The sequence below is a fragment of the Lepisosteus platostomus genome, unplaced genomic scaffold (genome assembly GCF_059453375.1).
Source record: "Lepisosteus platostomus isolate fLepPlt1 unplaced genomic scaffold, fLepPlt1.hap1 Scaffold_75_H1, whole genome shotgun sequence".
NCBI lineage: Eukaryota > Metazoa > Chordata > Actinopteri > Semionotiformes > Lepisosteidae > Lepisosteus > Lepisosteus platostomus.
The window spans coordinates 246,211-262,882 of NW_028291687.1; the positions used below are offsets into that span (position 1 = coordinate 246,211).

General features: G+C 44.3%; 7 non-coding genes across 7 annotated transcripts; 1 reads left to right on the top strand and 6 right to left on the bottom strand.

The window, feature by feature from the left end:
* Positions 1–3,330: 3,330 nt before the first annotated feature.
* On the bottom strand, positions 3,331–3,401 carry trnag-gcc (transfer RNA glycine (anticodon GCC)). Its single transcript has one exon. It is a non-coding gene; the product is annotated as a tRNA-Gly (tRNA).
* A 1,695-nt stretch (positions 3,402–5,096) lies between these two features.
* On the bottom strand, positions 5,097–5,178 carry trnas-uga (transfer RNA serine (anticodon UGA)). The gene has a single exon. It is a non-coding gene; the product is annotated as a tRNA-Ser (tRNA).
* A 4,835-nt stretch (positions 5,179–10,013) lies between these two features.
* On the bottom strand, positions 10,014–10,155 carry LOC148631626 (U4 spliceosomal RNA). The gene has a single exon (XR_015934653.1). It is a non-coding gene; the product is annotated as a U4 spliceosomal RNA (small nuclear RNA).
* Positions 10,156–11,325: 1,170 nt separating this feature from the next.
* On the bottom strand, positions 11,326–11,467 carry LOC148631627 (U4 spliceosomal RNA). Its single transcript, XR_015934643.1, has one exon. It is a non-coding gene; the product is annotated as a U4 spliceosomal RNA (small nuclear RNA).
* Positions 11,468–11,694: 227 nt separating this feature from the next.
* On the bottom strand, positions 11,695–11,811 carry LOC148631628 (U5 spliceosomal RNA). The gene has a single exon (XR_015934637.1). It is a non-coding gene; the product is annotated as a U5 spliceosomal RNA (small nuclear RNA).
* A 946-nt stretch (positions 11,812–12,757) lies between these two features.
* trnan-guu (transfer RNA asparagine (anticodon GUU)) lies at positions 12,758–12,831 on the top strand. The gene has a single exon. It is a non-coding gene; the product is annotated as a tRNA-Asn (tRNA).
* A 3,465-nt stretch (positions 12,832–16,296) lies between these two features.
* trnar-ccu (transfer RNA arginine (anticodon CCU)) lies at positions 16,297–16,369 on the bottom strand. The gene has a single exon. It is a non-coding gene; the product is annotated as a tRNA-Arg (tRNA).
* Between the last annotated feature and the right edge of the window lie 303 nt (positions 16,370–16,672).

Sequence of the window (16,672 nt, forward strand, 5' to 3'; positions counted from 1 at the left end):
CATGGGAAGCCTGAAGACACATTGGCAAGGTGAGATATTTTTAATCTGTAAGGCTTCTGTAGTTTCTTTTTGAAATCATTGTTACAACATATTATGTAAAAGCATGTTGAAAAGAATCTACCTGCATTCCAGCGGCCCTGAGCAAGAGGCCGCAGTCCAGGAGGAAGAGATGCCAGAGGCTGCTCTAGAAACTGAAACAGAAGCGGATAAGGAAGGGGAAGATGTGAGCTCTGAAGAACTCTATCAGCAGTAAGACTTTTTATTTTTCAGATGTATCTATTTTTTACTAAAATTCTAATTTGTCTTATAGGTATAAAATGTTTAAACCGGTGTTTTATATCCTTACAGGCCCTGAGTAGTTAAAAAGTATCAGCAGGCCGGAAGAGAGTGGCCCAAGCTGGACTCTATAGAAAGCACTCCCTGGATGCTCCTCTCCTGATTGGATTCAAACAGTACCTTACCAAGGATCTGGGAGTGGCAAATTATTCTCAGGAGGTATTTATTTTTTAAAGGCATTTAAAATTAAGCAATGGTATCTTCATTGTAAATGTTTTTATTTCTTAGCTTAAAATTCACCCATGTGAAATGATGTCAGCCATAAACATCATGACTCTATATTTCCTACCTGAATCTATTCTACTTAAATTATTACATTATACACAATTTGAGTTCATTTTAAAAAGTAAAAGGTAATGAAAGGAATGCATTTTCATAAGAAAGATAATACCGATATGCATGTGATAATCTTCCTTATATCATGTAGTGCATCATTTGGACACTTTGTGGGCTTCAAATACAAAGAAAATCATGTTCTATGGTACAAGATAAATACAAAACTTAAGCTTTTATTTTAATTAGATTTCTTTATAAAGCATAAGCAATCATTTATTACATCGCTTCTTGAATTAAATCTTTTGACAAGAGGTAAGACTTCTGTTACATTTAAACCCATGTTTAGCTGTGTTTTTTAGATTTAACTGAACCAATTTCTGTGTGTGCTAATGTCCTTGAATTCTGACAACATCACACTAAATTACATGATATAAAACAGCTAATGTTTCTAGAGATAACGTTTCTGAGATGCTTCTAATTACTTTTTATTACCAGGGACAGTTTAATTCACCTTGTACAGTACTGTAAGACCAAGATGCTTTTTTTAAAAGTTATTTAACATTTTATAGAACTTTGTCTACTATGGCAACATGATGTGCTTGGTGAAACTTGGAAAAATACTGCTTGGCCACTTATCTTAAGATAAAGATAGGATAAAGGTTTATCTTTTGCACCTACCTGACCCCCAGGGAAGGCCAATGCTTTCTAAGTTGATGGTTCCCTACAGTAGACTGTACTTTAATTTCAAAGGTAATGTATATTGACCCAAATCAGTTTTGGAATCCAATCTACTGACGAGATGGAGCACATCCTTTTTTCAGGATTTTAGCATCATACGTTTGGTATATTTAGTCCCTAATGCTGAAAGAAATGATCATAGAACATTTGGACACTTTGTGGGCTTGAAATACAAAGCAAATCATGTTCTATGGTACAAGATAAATACAAAACTTAAGCTTTTATTTTAATTAGATTTGTTTATAAAGCATAAGCAATCATTTATTACATTAATATATGTAAAAATAACATTTTAGCATCATACGTTTAGTATATTTAGTCCCTAATGCTGAAAGAAATGATCATAGAACATGACATCTAACCTTACCTGCGGTGTTTTTAATCCCTATTGCTCAATGCACGGTGAAAGCATTCCATACATGTGTCTGACAATGAGGAATAGGCCCCTGAGACAGTCATTTGCCTGTTTCACAAATGATCGGATTTTACTAGAGATTCTGTTTGGGATTCAGATGTGCATTCGGACAGCAATTCCTTTCAAGAAATGATACGTTCTGGATGAGGTCAAAGGTGCTGGAACACTGTATTTAGGATGTGTTTGCAGTGATTGTGTCTCCTGCTTCAACGCAGTGATAAACAGATGTGCTCCTTTAATTTATTGGTACATGCCCAGGGCAGTAAGCAGTCTGAGGATTTATTTCCAGATGGCATAGAGCAGTGAAGCAGTGAAGTAGTGCAAAACACTGGATCATTATATTATTAGAATCTATTCTACTTAAATTATTACATTATACTCAATTTGAGTTCATTTTAAAAAGTAAAAGGTAATGAAAGGAATGCATTTTCATAAGAAAGATAATACCGATATGCATGTGATAATCTTCCTTATATCATGTAGTGCGTCATTTGGACACTTTGTGGGCTTGAAATACAAAGAAAATCATGTTCTATGGTACAAGATAAATACAAAACTTAAGCTTTTATTTTAATTAGATTTGTTTCTAAAGCATAAGCAATCATTTATTACATTAATATATGTGAAAATAACATTTTAGCATCATATGTTTAGTATATTTAGTCCCTAATGCCGAAAGAAATGATCATTTGTTTAACATGCACGGGTCTGTCTCAGAGGATGCAGTACTCCTGAAGGGTCTCAAACCCTACATTTCGGATGCCTAGCTGTATCCCTCACATGTGGCACCTCAGAATGACTTCTAACCTTACCTGTGGTGTATTCAGTCCCTATTGCTCAATGCACGGTGTACATACTGCATACATGTGTCTTGAGAATGAGGAATGGGCCCCTGAGACAGTCATTTGCCTGTTTCACAAACAGGGACCTGGACCTAGACCTGGCCCGTACAGGGCTCAAACCCGCGACCTTGGCGTTATTAGCACCACGCTCTAACCAACTGAGCTAACCAGCCTCACGACAGTGCTCCTCTCTGTGCTGCAAAAAATCAAACTCAGGGAATTTCTTTTGTCCTCCTTTGAATAGAAAGCCGTGTAATCAGTGTACGGGCTTTCTCGTGCAGTTTCATGGTTCTTGTAACCCAAATCCTACACTGGCCTGAAGTGCCCCCCCATTTCACAGCATTTTTCAGCTGATTTAAAATGTACCTAAAGGAGAAGCATTATTGAAGACCATCAATTACCAAGAGCTTTTGTCAAAGGTTTTGGTGGTCATTTTGAATGACCACAGAGCGCTGTGACCTCGGTTTTACATCTCATCCAAAAGACAGCGCCCTTTTACAACACAGCATCTCCGTCACTATACTGGGGCATTGGGACCCGCACAGACCTCAGGGTGAGCGCCCCCCCGCCGGCACCATTAACACCGCTTCCAGCTGGAAGCTTTGTTTTTCCCTGTAGCTCATCCAGGTACTGACCTGGCTCACACCTGCTTAGCTTCAGTGGGTTTTCAGTTGCGAGTTGCAAGGGGATGCAAGTGATGGAGCCGCTCGCTGCAAAAGCCACTGCATTGGCCGGGAATCGAACCCGAGCCTCCCGCGTGGCAGGCGAGAATTCTACCACTGAACCACCAATGCTCAGTGCCTGGGCCTTCAAAAAAGACGCTTTTTTGGTGCTCTGTGCAAAACGCGTCGACATCTGCTTCCAGCTGCAAAATGCCATTTGCGGACGCTGAAGAACTTATTTCTAAGGCAGCGGGTACAAGCGATTGGGCGTTTTAAAACCACCAGGAACAGCAAAGAGGCGCGCTTCTTTGCTTGTGCCGAAACACACCGACTGAAAGTGGACAACGTAGTCGGCAGGATTGGAACCTGTGCGGGGAGACCCCAATGGATTTCTAGTCCATTGCCTTAACCACTCAGCCACGACTACAGCAAGCCCCACTGCCGCTGCGTTCTTGCTACAATCTTACCTGGATCGCGAGGCGCCGGCGGAAGCCTATTTCAAAGTCGTTCTCCGTTTCAAAAAAACATTTCCAAAATACAAGCCTTGCAGACAGACACGCCTCAGAGGACTTAAGGGTGGCTTCATGTCGGAATGATAAAGTCTCCCCGTCCGGACATGAAAATGCCACTTTGTTACACACAAAAAAAGAATCAACAACAGAGAAATGCCCACAAGCATTTGAAAAGCCGCACCACGTCGCACTTGAAATAACTCTTACATTAGTGGTAGACACAGGAATCGCCTTTTTATTTACGCTCTTACCAACGCGATGGAAAGCAAAACAAAGCAAAGCAGAGCAAAACAAAACGAACAAACGAAAACCCTCACGTCCTGCACTTGCATATAACCCCGTTACGTGCCCAAGCGGTATTGTACGTCATCCTAGCACTGCACCCCGGGTCGTACGGTATATGGGAACGAGCACACGCCACGAATCGTCTCGAATCACTCCCTACAGCTGTAAGGCGCCTTGAAGCGTGCACCCCCAACATTCTTCTTTGCGCATCTGTGAAAGGTAAACTCTTGAGCAAACTCTGAACCAGCTCTAAGGAAACTAATCCGATTAGACGTTACTTTGACTCATCTTCTTACGCTCAGTGCCGGATTGCTCAAACTCCAGCTAGGGTTAGGGTTAGCATTCCCACGCTACTTAGACACTTTGTTTACGCTCAGTGCTGGATTTTGGGAACTTCAGGACGAGTGGGAATTTTCTCCTATCTGTCCATTCTGTTTTGTTTTGGAGACTCTTGGCTGCCTATGTTGTTCAGTGCACCGTGAAGGAAACATTTTCCAAAACTGTGTCAGCTCAAAAGTTGTAAGAAAACCTCTCCAGGTGCTTTAACTCTCTTCATTTTTGTCATTTAATGTGACACTCGATGTATAACTGGAGCCTCACATATGCAAATGGTGAGGCTCCAGTTCGACACCCAGTTCCACACCACTTTACAGTATATGACAAAAGCATGGCAGACTGTGCCGGACCAGCTGGTAACTTCCGCTTATTTTGACCATATTAAACATTGGAAATCTTCCCACTTGCATTTGTGACACTTGATTTTGGCTCCACCTAAGACACTCTTAAATCTTCAAACACTTTTCTCTTCTCCCGCAACACACTTGTCTGTCGGCACTATGTGGCAGCGTTGCATGACAACCCATCTCACCACGGAAAGGAACCTAACAGCTTTGGTAAGAGAGTAGAATTACCTGAAGAATTGCTTTCCATGGAAGCAGGACCAAGCGATGTAGCATTTTTATAGTACCAGGAAAGGAGAAGCGGCACTTCGCCTTTGCCGCACAGGCACAAGGTGACGTGCGGCAGACGCCGTAGTCGGCAGGATTCGAACCTGAGCGGGGAGTCCCCAATGGATTTCAAATCCATCGCCTTAACTACTCGGCCACGACTACAGCGAGCTCGCCGCCGCCACATTCCTCCTATAATCTAACACGGAGTGCGAGGTGGCTGCGGAAACCTTTTTAAAGTCGCTCTCTGTTAAAAAAAAAACCTTTCACAAGATACATGCCGGCAGACAGACACGCCTCAGAGGGTTTAAGGCTGGCTTCACGTTCAAATGATAAAGTCTCCCCGTCCGGATGTCAAAATGCAACTTTGGCAGACAGAAAAAACATCAACAAACCACAAATGTGGACAAGGATTTTACAAGCTGCACCACACTGCACTTTCAAAAGCATTTACATTCGTGTTAGACGCAGGAATTGTCTTTGTTTTGCGCGCTTACGAACGCCATAGAAAACGAAACAAAACAAAAGCCCTCAGCTCCTGTACTTGATTATAACGCCGTTACGTGTCGAAGCAGGAATTTACGTCATCTTACCACTGCAACATGGGGAATAGAGGGAAATGAACACACGCTACGAATCGTCTCAATCACTCCCTAGAGTCGTAAGGCACATTGAAGGGTGCACCCCCATCATTAATCGTTGGGCCTCTGTAAAAGGAAAGCTGTTGAGCAGTCTTTGAAACAGCTCGGATGAAACACTTGATTGCTTCCATGTGCATCTGGAGCCCACTTCTTATTTTCACTTCACGCCGCCCAAAGCATTTCTAAAACAGGAGATTCGCGTTTGGGAATGCGCCCTGCCCTACAAATAAAACAGGTCTACGGGTCTGAAACCTGCTCCACGGAAAACAGTTCTGTTGCGCTTTTGATCAAAGGGAGATTCTCTGTTCTTACTTTTTGATTACATAACACCCAAAGGGGCTTCTTTGGAGCTGGATTCCAACCAGCATCCTAAAGTTTCTTGGCGGTATCCTTTACAGTCCTCTGTTCGGTCGACAAGGAACAGAAGGGGGCAGCTTTCCTCACACATACAGTGCAATGTACTGTAGTGTTCCCCTTCATTGAATTCGCAGTTCTGCATCAGACCTCTAACTCGTTTCCTTAGCTTGGATTTAAGCCACGAAGCAGGCTTCTACTGTATAAACGTCTAGAGGAATCACAAACTATTTGAGAGGCCATCATCCCAGGGGGAACTGACAAAGTCTATCCCTAAACACCTAGCGCAGTCTCTCGAGAGACTGTCAAAAATCGCTTTCTCCGTTTGTGCTGCAAGTAAGTGAAAACGCGGTCTCAACCCAGAGCCACTTGGCAGCAGTGGCACGTAAATACTGTTACTGCCACTGCTCGATACCGACGTTAGCCTACTATACCATGTTCAGCCACCGCTAGAAAATGTAAGGCTCTAGTACTGGAGCAAACAAAAGGAGGGCCAACGTCGAACGGGCACACATGTCAGACATGGAAACCGACAAGAGTGGGATTTGAACTCATACATGCAGAGCACAATGGATTAACAAGCCATCGCCTTAACCACTCAGCCACCTCGTGAACAGAACTGGGCTGTCCAGAAATGGGTTGGCGCGCTCCAGATGATCTTTTTCTTTTTTTTCCCTCGTACTCGAGGGTCCTTTTCCTGTTCCACATGCGATTTCAACATTTTCCTTGGGAGATGTCAAGCCAGCAAGCCACTGCTGTGGTTCAGTGGCCAGTGTGGAGTTCAGTGGCCCTGTTGTACACAGAAAGCACATTGAGCTCCTTGGACATGAAAAGTTCCAGATAAAAGCCATTTGTCATCCTTTCTCTTGGTGTCGATGTTGCTATTGTATGTAAAGGTGGCAACTTGCTCAGCGAGCAGGCGGAGCACACACCGAATGCAGATGTGTCTGAGTGGCGTGTCCAAGTGGCTGCAAAAGGACAATACTCCCGGGGTGCCGTGGCTTAGTTGGTTAAAGCGCTTGTCTCTTAAACAGGAGATCCTGGGTCCGAATCCCAGTGGTGCATTCTTTGTTCTGTCTTCTCGAACAGAACTGGTCCTTACAGACAACCGCCTACGGCTAGACTTAATTAAATGCAAGTATTCATTTCCTGTCTTGAATGACTTGTTTTTCTTAAAATGGATGCAACTTGCAAAACATGAAATACAAACCTCGCTAATCAGCGCTCGCGGCTGGCAAAAAAAAAAGAAGTCAGCAATGTTTTTTTCTTTAACCTTAAGCCTGCTAATGGAGAAGAAACTAGTCGCCACATCACATACATCCGTTTCAACGATAAGAAGGTAACAACTATCCTCACTCCAGAGTAAATCTCACGTTGAGGGCATATTTTTTTCCACTTTACCATGAGTCGGGCTCAGCTGCAGAGAGGCGAGAGCAGAGCAATGAGGTCAGGGGGACAGGGGAGTCACACGCTGGCGGTTTGAACACGCGGAAGATCACTGAGGGATCCACAGTATGTGGACCCTCCGTGCGCCATCATTCCACACTCCAGACTCTGAATCCTGCCATCCGAGTTAAGATCTCGGCGGAACCTGAGGCGCAGTTCTTTCTTAAAACGTAATCTGGTGAGCATTTCTAGAATCGTACTTGTATAGATGCAGCCTTTAATGTGTTGCTAGGTTAAAATTTATGACTTCTTGAACTTCAGTAGGCAACTGCCCTCTTGATTTCGGATTTAATTTCTTTATTACAGGGGCGCTTTTATGATGACAGAGTCATGTTCAGGTACTTTGCTTGATGGAGGAAGCTCATTTCGGACTCTGTGATCTGATCACCTGGAAAGGTCTGCTGTACTACTACAAGAGAGAAGTAGAGTCTGGAGGAAGGGACAATTTTATGATGCTTTGGAAGGTAATGTTTTTTTTTTCTTTGAAATCGAAATGAATCAGAATATCAGTGCAAAAGACAAACTCTTGGTTTGGTTTAAAGAGATATGGTTTTAAAACAGACAAAATGTAGAAAACAGGTGTTTCTCACTTTTGGAAAAGAATGGACCGGGGATAATATTTTACTAGTTGCAGTGCTAAGCTCACTGGGTTACAGTCCTGCAGTGTCACACCAGGGCCAGTGGTGCAATGGATAATGTGTCTGACGATGGATTAGGAGTTTGGAGGTTCGACTCCTGCCTGGCGCTGGTTGTTTTTAAACACATCAGCCTACTCCCTAAGTAGCCTGTGCTACTTACTGCATTGTAATCGTACCCAGTAAGAGATTTCCTTCATGTAAATGAACTGCACCTGACAGCTTTAGAAAAACACCTGGGCTCAGTACGGTGCTGAGAGCTCAAGTTGTGTATAATGTAATAATTTAGGTAGAATAGATTCTAATAATATAATGATCCAGTGTGCTGCACTACTTCACTGTTTCACTGCTCTATGCCTTCTGGAAATAAATCCTCAGACTACTTACTGCCCTGGGCATGTACCAATAAATTACAGGAGCACATCTATATATCACTGCGTTGAAGCAGGAGACACAATCACTGCAAACACATCCTAAATACAGTGTTCCAGCACCTTTGACCTCATCCAGAACGTATCATTTCTTGAAAGGAATTGCTGTCCGAATGCATATCTGAATCCCAAACAGAATCTCTAGTAAAATCCGATCATTTGTGAAACAGGTAAATGTCTTAGGGGCCCATTCCTCATTCTCAAGACACATGTATGCAGTACGTACACCATGCATTGAGCAATAGGGATTAAAGACACCACAGGTAAGGTTAGAAGACATTCTGACTATATTCTAAAATATTGGACTCATATTCTTATGATGGCAGACATGAGTCTGTGTTTAAAACCGGGGTTAATGGACATTATATGACTGTCAATTCTGTTTTGTTTTGGAGACTCTTGGCTGCCTATGTGGTACAGTGCAGCGTGAAGAAAACATTTTCCAAAACTGTGTCAGCTCAAAAGTTGTAAGAAAACCTTTCCAGCTGCTTTAACTCTCTTCATTTTTGTCATTTAATTGTCTGTCGGCACTATGTGGCAGCGTTGCATGACAACCCATCTCACCACGGAAAGGAACCTAACAGCTTTTGTAAGAGAGGAGAAAACGACCTGGCCTGTATGGAGATCGAACCCACGACCTTGGCGGTATTAGCACCACGCTCTAACCAACTGAGCTAACCAGCCTCACGACAGCAATCCTCTCTGTGCTGCAAAAAATCAAACTCAGGGAATTTCTTTTGCCCTCCTTTGAATAGAAAGCCGTGTAATTCAGTGTACGGGCTTTCTCGTGCAGTTTCATGGTTCTTGTAACCCAAATCCTACACTGGCGTGAAGTGACCCCCCATTTCACAGCATTTTTCAGCTGATTTAAAATGTACCTAAAGGAGAAGCATTATTGAAGACCATCAATTACCAAGAGCTTTTGTCAAAGGTTTTGGTGGTCATTTTTAATGACCACAGAGCGCTGTGACCTCGGTTTTACATCTCATCCAAGAGACAGCGCCCTTTTACAACACAGCGTCTCCGTCACTATGCTGGGGCATTGGGACCCGCACAGACCTCAGGTTGAGCGCCCCCCCACCGGCACCATTAACACCGCTTCCAGCTGGAAACTTTGTTTTTCCCTGTAGCTCACCCTCATCCGGGTACTGACCTGGCTAACAAATGCTTTGCTTCAGTGGGTTTTCAGTTGCGAGTTGCAAGGGGATGCAAGTGATGGAGCCGCTCGCTGCAAAAGCCACTGCTTTGGCTGGGAATCGAACCAGAGCCTCCCACGTGGGAAGTGAGAATTCTACCACTGAACCACCAATGCTCAGTACCCAGGCCTTCAAAAAAGACGCTTTTTTGGTGCTCTGTTAAAAAAGCGTCGATATTACCTCTTTCAAAAGGCTTCACTTTCCTAGTCACATTCCAAGGCTCATTGAACCCGGGCTGTTTCCTCCAGCGGTATAGTATTGCAGTTAGACAGCACGATGCCTGCAAGACTATGTCACGCTCTGACGAGACTGTCAAAAATTGCTTTCGCCGATTGTATTGCAAACCGGCGGAAGCGGGGTATTGGGAAAAGTTTTCAACTAGCAATAATCGCGCCTCGGCTAAACCTCACAGGCTACGATACTGCCAATGCGCAAATCTGACGGTTGCCAGGCAACCGCGGGGATCCTATGGAAATCGTTATCAATCGTCTCATGGCATGTCGTTGCTGTAACGCTTCATATTTGTCGTCTTCTTCTTCTAGCTTGAGGTTTTGAAGAATTTCATGACAGACAAGGGCTCCGTCGGGAACAAAGGGCGTTGTGAGAAAACCGTTGCTTATTTTCAGCAGCAGAAATACAACCCTTTAAATACAAGATGACAGAACAATGACGAAGGGCATGCCGGGAGGAACTCATGCACTACAGAGGAAAGGGGGCGGGCACGTACAGTTCACATTCAAGCCACAAGTACTCTTCTCGGATGTTGCACAAACAAATCCTAACGTCCTGAAAGCATTGCAGCATGTTTGTGTCCCACTTCCCGTGGCTGCAGGACGACTGACACGAACGGACAAACACAATCTGTGGCGTTTAGTGTGACATAGTCTTGCAGGCATCGTGCTGTCTCACTGCAATACTATACCAATGGAGGAAACAGCCCGGGTTCGATGAGCCTTGGAATGTGACTAGGAAAGTGAAGCCTTTTGAAAGAGGTAAAGCACTGCACAACGGAACTGAGGGAGAATCTTACAATGATTTCGAATGAATTCTGTATGCGTTAAAAGACAGCTATACACAGAAAACATGCAGGACACTGCTCATGATGTTTCCCGAGCCGAAACACAGTGCGTTTTTCCAAGCCATCTGACAAAGCCCGCCCACTGAAAACTGCAGCAGATCGTGTAAAGACGTTCAACTTTGTAACTACTGCACGCACAGGAAGCAGAATAAATTCCTCTTTTCAAACTGTCAAAGGTTTGCTTTGCGAACGCTGCAGGGCATCGCACAATCTCTTTTGAACGGGGACAAACGATTTCTTATGGGGCGCAGTAAGTACAGACGTTTAAAAAGCTCCACTCATGCCGACGATGCAGCATGAAGAAGCGCAACCTAACGTTTGACAGACAAAAGCCGGGCGCCGCTACGAGCAATATGAAATCAAACTGACAGCACACGGCGTTTCGCGCTGACTCAAAAGTGATCTCGACAGACGCTGTTCTCTGCATAACGCTGAAAGAGCTAAAGAGCGTTTCTGTTGAGACGTAACAAGCTTGTTTCTTTCTACCATGATGTTACCATGACAAAATCTGTCTTTAAACACCTTGCTCAGTCTCTGACGAGACTGTCAAAAATTGCTTTCGCCGATTGTATTGCAAACCGGCGGAAGCGGGGTATTGGGAAAAGTTTTCAACTAGCAATAATCGCGCCTCGGCTAAACCTCACAGGCTACGATACTGCCACTGCGCAAAGCTGACGGTTGCCAGGCAACCGCGGGGATCCTATGGAAATCGTTATCAATCGTCTCATGGCATGTCGTTGCTGTAACGCTTCATATTTCACAGCATATTCCCGCCCCCCAAAGAAAAGAGCGCCAATCAGAGAGGCGGAGACCGAGGACTCGCAGAGCAGACGGCCACAGTCGCCGTAATAAGAGCGATTGTGAGCGGTTTTAGTTTCTCTCTTTGACCAGCCCAGCTGCGCCCCACGCGAAGGCAGGGAAGCACAAAAATTGTATGGAACTCATTCATGTTCCTCTCCATGGAAATCTTTAGTAAAAGGCAAAAGATTTGTACGAGATGAAGAGAAACCAGAGTGCGTGGCTGGACAGCTGCAGGAGCCCAGGCCGCCTTCAAGGCCTCTGCCCTGCCGGTCGTGGTTGGCAATGCACCTGGCCTTACAAACGAGCCAGTGGGGCCCGTTCAGCTCTGGGCTCATCGCCTGCGGCTCTCGGCTTACCTGGCAGGGGAGATACCTTGATCAGCCTGTAGTTAGAGTAGTTGGATTGTTTTCTTGTTTTGTGGAAGCAGTGTTTGTTTTGCAGTTTGAGATGGCAACCTTTGGATCCCGCAAGAATGCTGTACGTTTTGAGCTTTTGGATGACCTCTTCATGGATCGTATGCAGTTCAGCAGAAAAGTGTTACAGAAGGAACGTGGCTTTGAACCTCGGCACTTGGATTTCATCTTCGCTCTCCCAGGTCAGAAAGCATTTGAGGTTGTTTTTGCTACCTATTCTCTGTTTGAACAATGTGTGGATGTGTTTGAGGCAAAAAGAGGGAAAGTTCCTGCCCTTGAGAAGATCAACTTGCAGCCTCTGACACAGAGAGAGAGGAAAACGGTGCATGTTGTTATGTTCTCGGAACTGGCAAAGACGGAGGACATTCACACCTGGCTTAAGCAGTACTGCACCGTCCACCATGGAACTGAGGTTAGAGATGTTGACGGTATAAAAACAGGAGCAAGGAAATTCGAGGTTCGCTTGCTACCGGACAATGTAAATGGAGGCTTAAGGCACCTGCCCTCTACAATCCGGCTGGGCGCCTGCAATGGCTATGTTTTTTATGTGGGACAACCAAAGGTGTGTCGGCGCTGTGGTGTTGTGGGACACCTGGCATCGTCCATACATTTCAAAATCCATACAGCTTGTGAAAGATGAAATCCATTTCTTGGTTGTCAGTGGAAAAAGATTGCCGGCTGCAAGAAGCGCAAGTGATTGTTTTCTTTGACCATAAACCTGCAAATGTAGGGAGCACAAGCGGCCGTCAGTCTCTGTGGCGCAATCGGTTAGCGCGTTCGGCTGTTAACCGAAAGGTTGGTGGTTCAAGCCCACCCAGGGACGCATGTCTCAGTTTTTCCAATGTAAACATCATCACCGCTAAAGAAGATGGCGCAGAAGGCTCCACAGTCGAAACGTTGTGCTTCTTTTCTTCTCTTTTCAGCATGGAGTAAACCTTTGCTTGATCCTTTGCAGCCTACGCATGCTGACACAGCTACCTTTCTCTTAACGCGCCTCAATCATTATTCACCAAAACCATCAGCAGAATGTGTCGCCTTTGTGGTGATGTCACTCCTCTGCTTCACAAATGTCCTTAGTGACGGACCATTTCTTTCTGCCATTTTTCCGGAGCGGTTATTGATTGCTCCATCATTTCCCTCATACTTTCCATCCCTAGATTGAAAAAAAAAAAAAAACAGAAACAGGCTGACAGGACGACAATCAAATTGCAAAAACTCATCAAAGCACTCGATAGAGTATTTGAATCCACAAGTAGCTACGAGCAACTTTGTCCTGGCTTGCATAGAAGTCGGAAAATGTCAAAAAGAAAAAGATGGTGGCTTTTTCATATCTGTTCTTTTATTTTTAGTTCGTTGGCTCTTCTGTCCATTGTCCTCCTGCCTGGCTCTTGACCTGTGACTGTCTGAACGCACACATTAGACTTTCAGGCGGGGGATTTGTCCTGAGCCTCTGTGAAAGACCCACCCACCCCCATAAATAACTGCTCTAGAAACACATGAATGCAAAACTAAACCACAGCTTAAAGAGGAGCTTGTCATGACCGCCAGGCAGTTAAGACCAACTCTTAAGCAATCTAAACAGCACCAGCAGCGGGTGATTATTAACAAACGCCGCCGCACGAGTTAACCCACCTGCACACACTCCACCGTGCGGTACGCAGTGCTATTTTTACCATCTTTACCTGCTTCCCGCTGGTATTGAGTCTACTCCTTGAGAGCTCTACCTGGCGTTTTTTCCATTACCTCGTTTATTCTGGATATTGGACTCCCCTTCTGCCTTTTCGACTTTGGACCTCGCCTCTCACCTCGGACTGTTTGCCACCAGTGTTCTCCCTGGATTACGACTTACCTTACGCCTCTTGACCACGAAACAAAGCAAAGCAGAGCAAAACAAAATGAACAAACGAAAACCCTCACGTCCCGCACTTGCATATAACGCCGTTACGTGCCCAAGCGGTATTGTACGTCATCCTAGCACTGCACCCCGGGGCGTACGGTATATGGGAACTAGCACACACCACGAATCGTCTCGAATCACTCCCTACAGCTGTAAGGCACCTTGAAGCATGCACCCCCAACATTCTTCTTTGCGCATTTGTGAAAGGTAAACTCTTGAGCAAACTCTGAACCAGCTCTAAGGAAACTAATCCGATTAGACGTTACTTTGACGTGTAAAGACGTTCAACTTTGTAACTACTGCACGCACAGGAAGCAGAATAAATTCCTCTTTTCAAACTGTCAAAGGTTTGCTTTGCGAACACTGCAGGACATCGCACAATGTCTTTTGAACGGGGACAAACGATTTCTTATGGGGCACAGTAAGTACAGACGTTTAAAAAGCTCCACTCATGCCGACGATGCAGCATGAAGAAGCGCAACCTAACGTTTGCATTCCTAGCAAATTCCTTTTATTTTTTGATAAATAAAGACAGTCTTGTTTAACAAACAACACACACAACATTTTACATTGTCAATTCAATTCAAATCAATGTATTTCTATATAGCGCCTTTCACAACAAGGTTGTCCCAAGGCACTTAACAATGCAAGTTGTTAAGAGCCTTGTGTCTAATATGCCGCCTAGGTAACGTGCTGTCTCTTTGAGGCAAATGTTTAAATCCTCTGAGTTAAGTGCTGAAGTTATAGTAGTCCTATCAGTATTGTTGCCTCCGATCAACAGATCCTCATTTTTCTCAGAGTTGAGTAACAAAAAGTTTTCACACATCCAAGTATTTCCTTCCTTAATGCATTTAACTAAACTGATAATAGAAGAGTTGTCGTTTGGTGTAAACAAAATGTTTATTTGAGTGTCATCAGCATATGAATGAAAGTTCATATTATTTTTTCATATTATCCTACCTAGCAGCAGCATGTAGAGAGAGAGAGCAATATTGGTCCCAGCACTGATCTTCTGGTACCCCAAATTGAACTGGTGACATTGATGAAGCAGTACAATTATTAGATATTTGAACATAATGAAAACGATGAGTTAAATGTGAAGTAAACCACTGAAGGACGGTTCCAGATAAGCCAACCTCAAACTCAAGCCTGTGTAACAAAACAGAGAGGTCAACCGTGTCAAAGGCAGCTCTAAGATCTAGAAGCACAAGCACTGTTGCATTCCCCGCATCAGTAGCTAAGAGAATATCATTTACGACTCTTGTTAATGCAGTTTCAGAAACCAGACTGAAATTTCTCAAGTATATTATTTGAATCCAGATACGATTGACGTTGGGCAACAACTATTCTCCCAAGACTTTTAGATTGAAATGGGACCTTTGAGACAGGCCTGTAGTTGTTAAGAACTTGTGGATCCAAATTTGACTTCTTAAGGAGCGGTCTAACAACCACTACCTTAAATTGATCAGGTACAACGCCTGACGCAAGCGATGCATTCATCATGCTAATTATAGGTCCTGCCAGTCCTTCGAGGGAATCTTTGACTAGCTGAGTGGGGATGGGATCTAGCGAACAGGTGGTTGACTTTGTCTTATGTCTGTGTTTATGAGTCCACCATAAGAAGAAATCTGAACAGGAGTGGTGATTATGCGAGGTCACCATGGAGGAAACCACTGCTCTCCCCCCCAAAAAAACCACCACTGCCCCTCTCAAGTTTGCTAAAGACCACATGGATGTTCCACAGCAACTCCTGGAACAATGTTCTGTGGACAGACGTGACAAAAGTTGAAAGTTAAAGGAGTACATCAACAACAGAGTGGCTGAAACAGAAGAAATTCCGTATTTTGGGATGGCCAAGTAAGAGTCCTGACCCCAATCCCATTGAAGTACTGTGGCGTGATCTGAAGCAGGCCATTCAGCGCAAGACATCCCAAAAATATACATGAACTGAAACAGTTTTTCATAGAGGAATAGGCCAAAATACCTCCTAACCGCTGCTCAGGTCTGACCAGCCGCTACAGAAAGTGGGGGTTGAGGTTTTTGTCATAAAGGAGGTTCCACTAGCTCCTTAATATAAGGGTTCACGTACTTTTTCCATCAATGACCTTGATTGTTTAAACCATTTGGTCAATAAAGAAACAGCAATGTCAAATGTTGGGCGTGTGTTGTTTGTTAAATCACACTCTCTTTATTAATTATTATGACTTAGATAAAGATAAGATCACATGTTAGGAGCCATTCATGCAGAAATCCACATCATTCCGAAGGGCTGTTTACAAAAGTTTTTCTCCCAACTGTATGTGAGAGAAAAGCAGAGACGCTCACTGAGTAAGGTGGGGTTGTAGCTTTGCAAATCACAAGGACATTTGTATGCTCAAAATGGGACAGGAGCACCCCAGATGGGACTCGAACCCACAATCCCTGGCTTAGGAGGCCAGTGCCTTATCCATTAGGCCACTGGGGCACACTGGGGAAAGTTAGGCAGCAGAAGGTTTACTGTGACCTGAGAAGGACCGGCATCCAATCACGGTGGTACACACACACACACGCTCTCACTCATCTGAGCTACACGGCTACCAAGATGATCTCAGGTGCGCCGAGCTGGTACGGAACATATTGAACTGATCGACGGCGAATTGTCTCTCAGACAGGCTTTTCACCTCTAAGCTCCCTGACTGACAGTGATCAGCTAGGTAGTGAAACAGTCAGCTGCTTCTAAGCCTTAAACAGCTGCATCGCGGCGCTTCCACAGAGAGATGATTTGAAA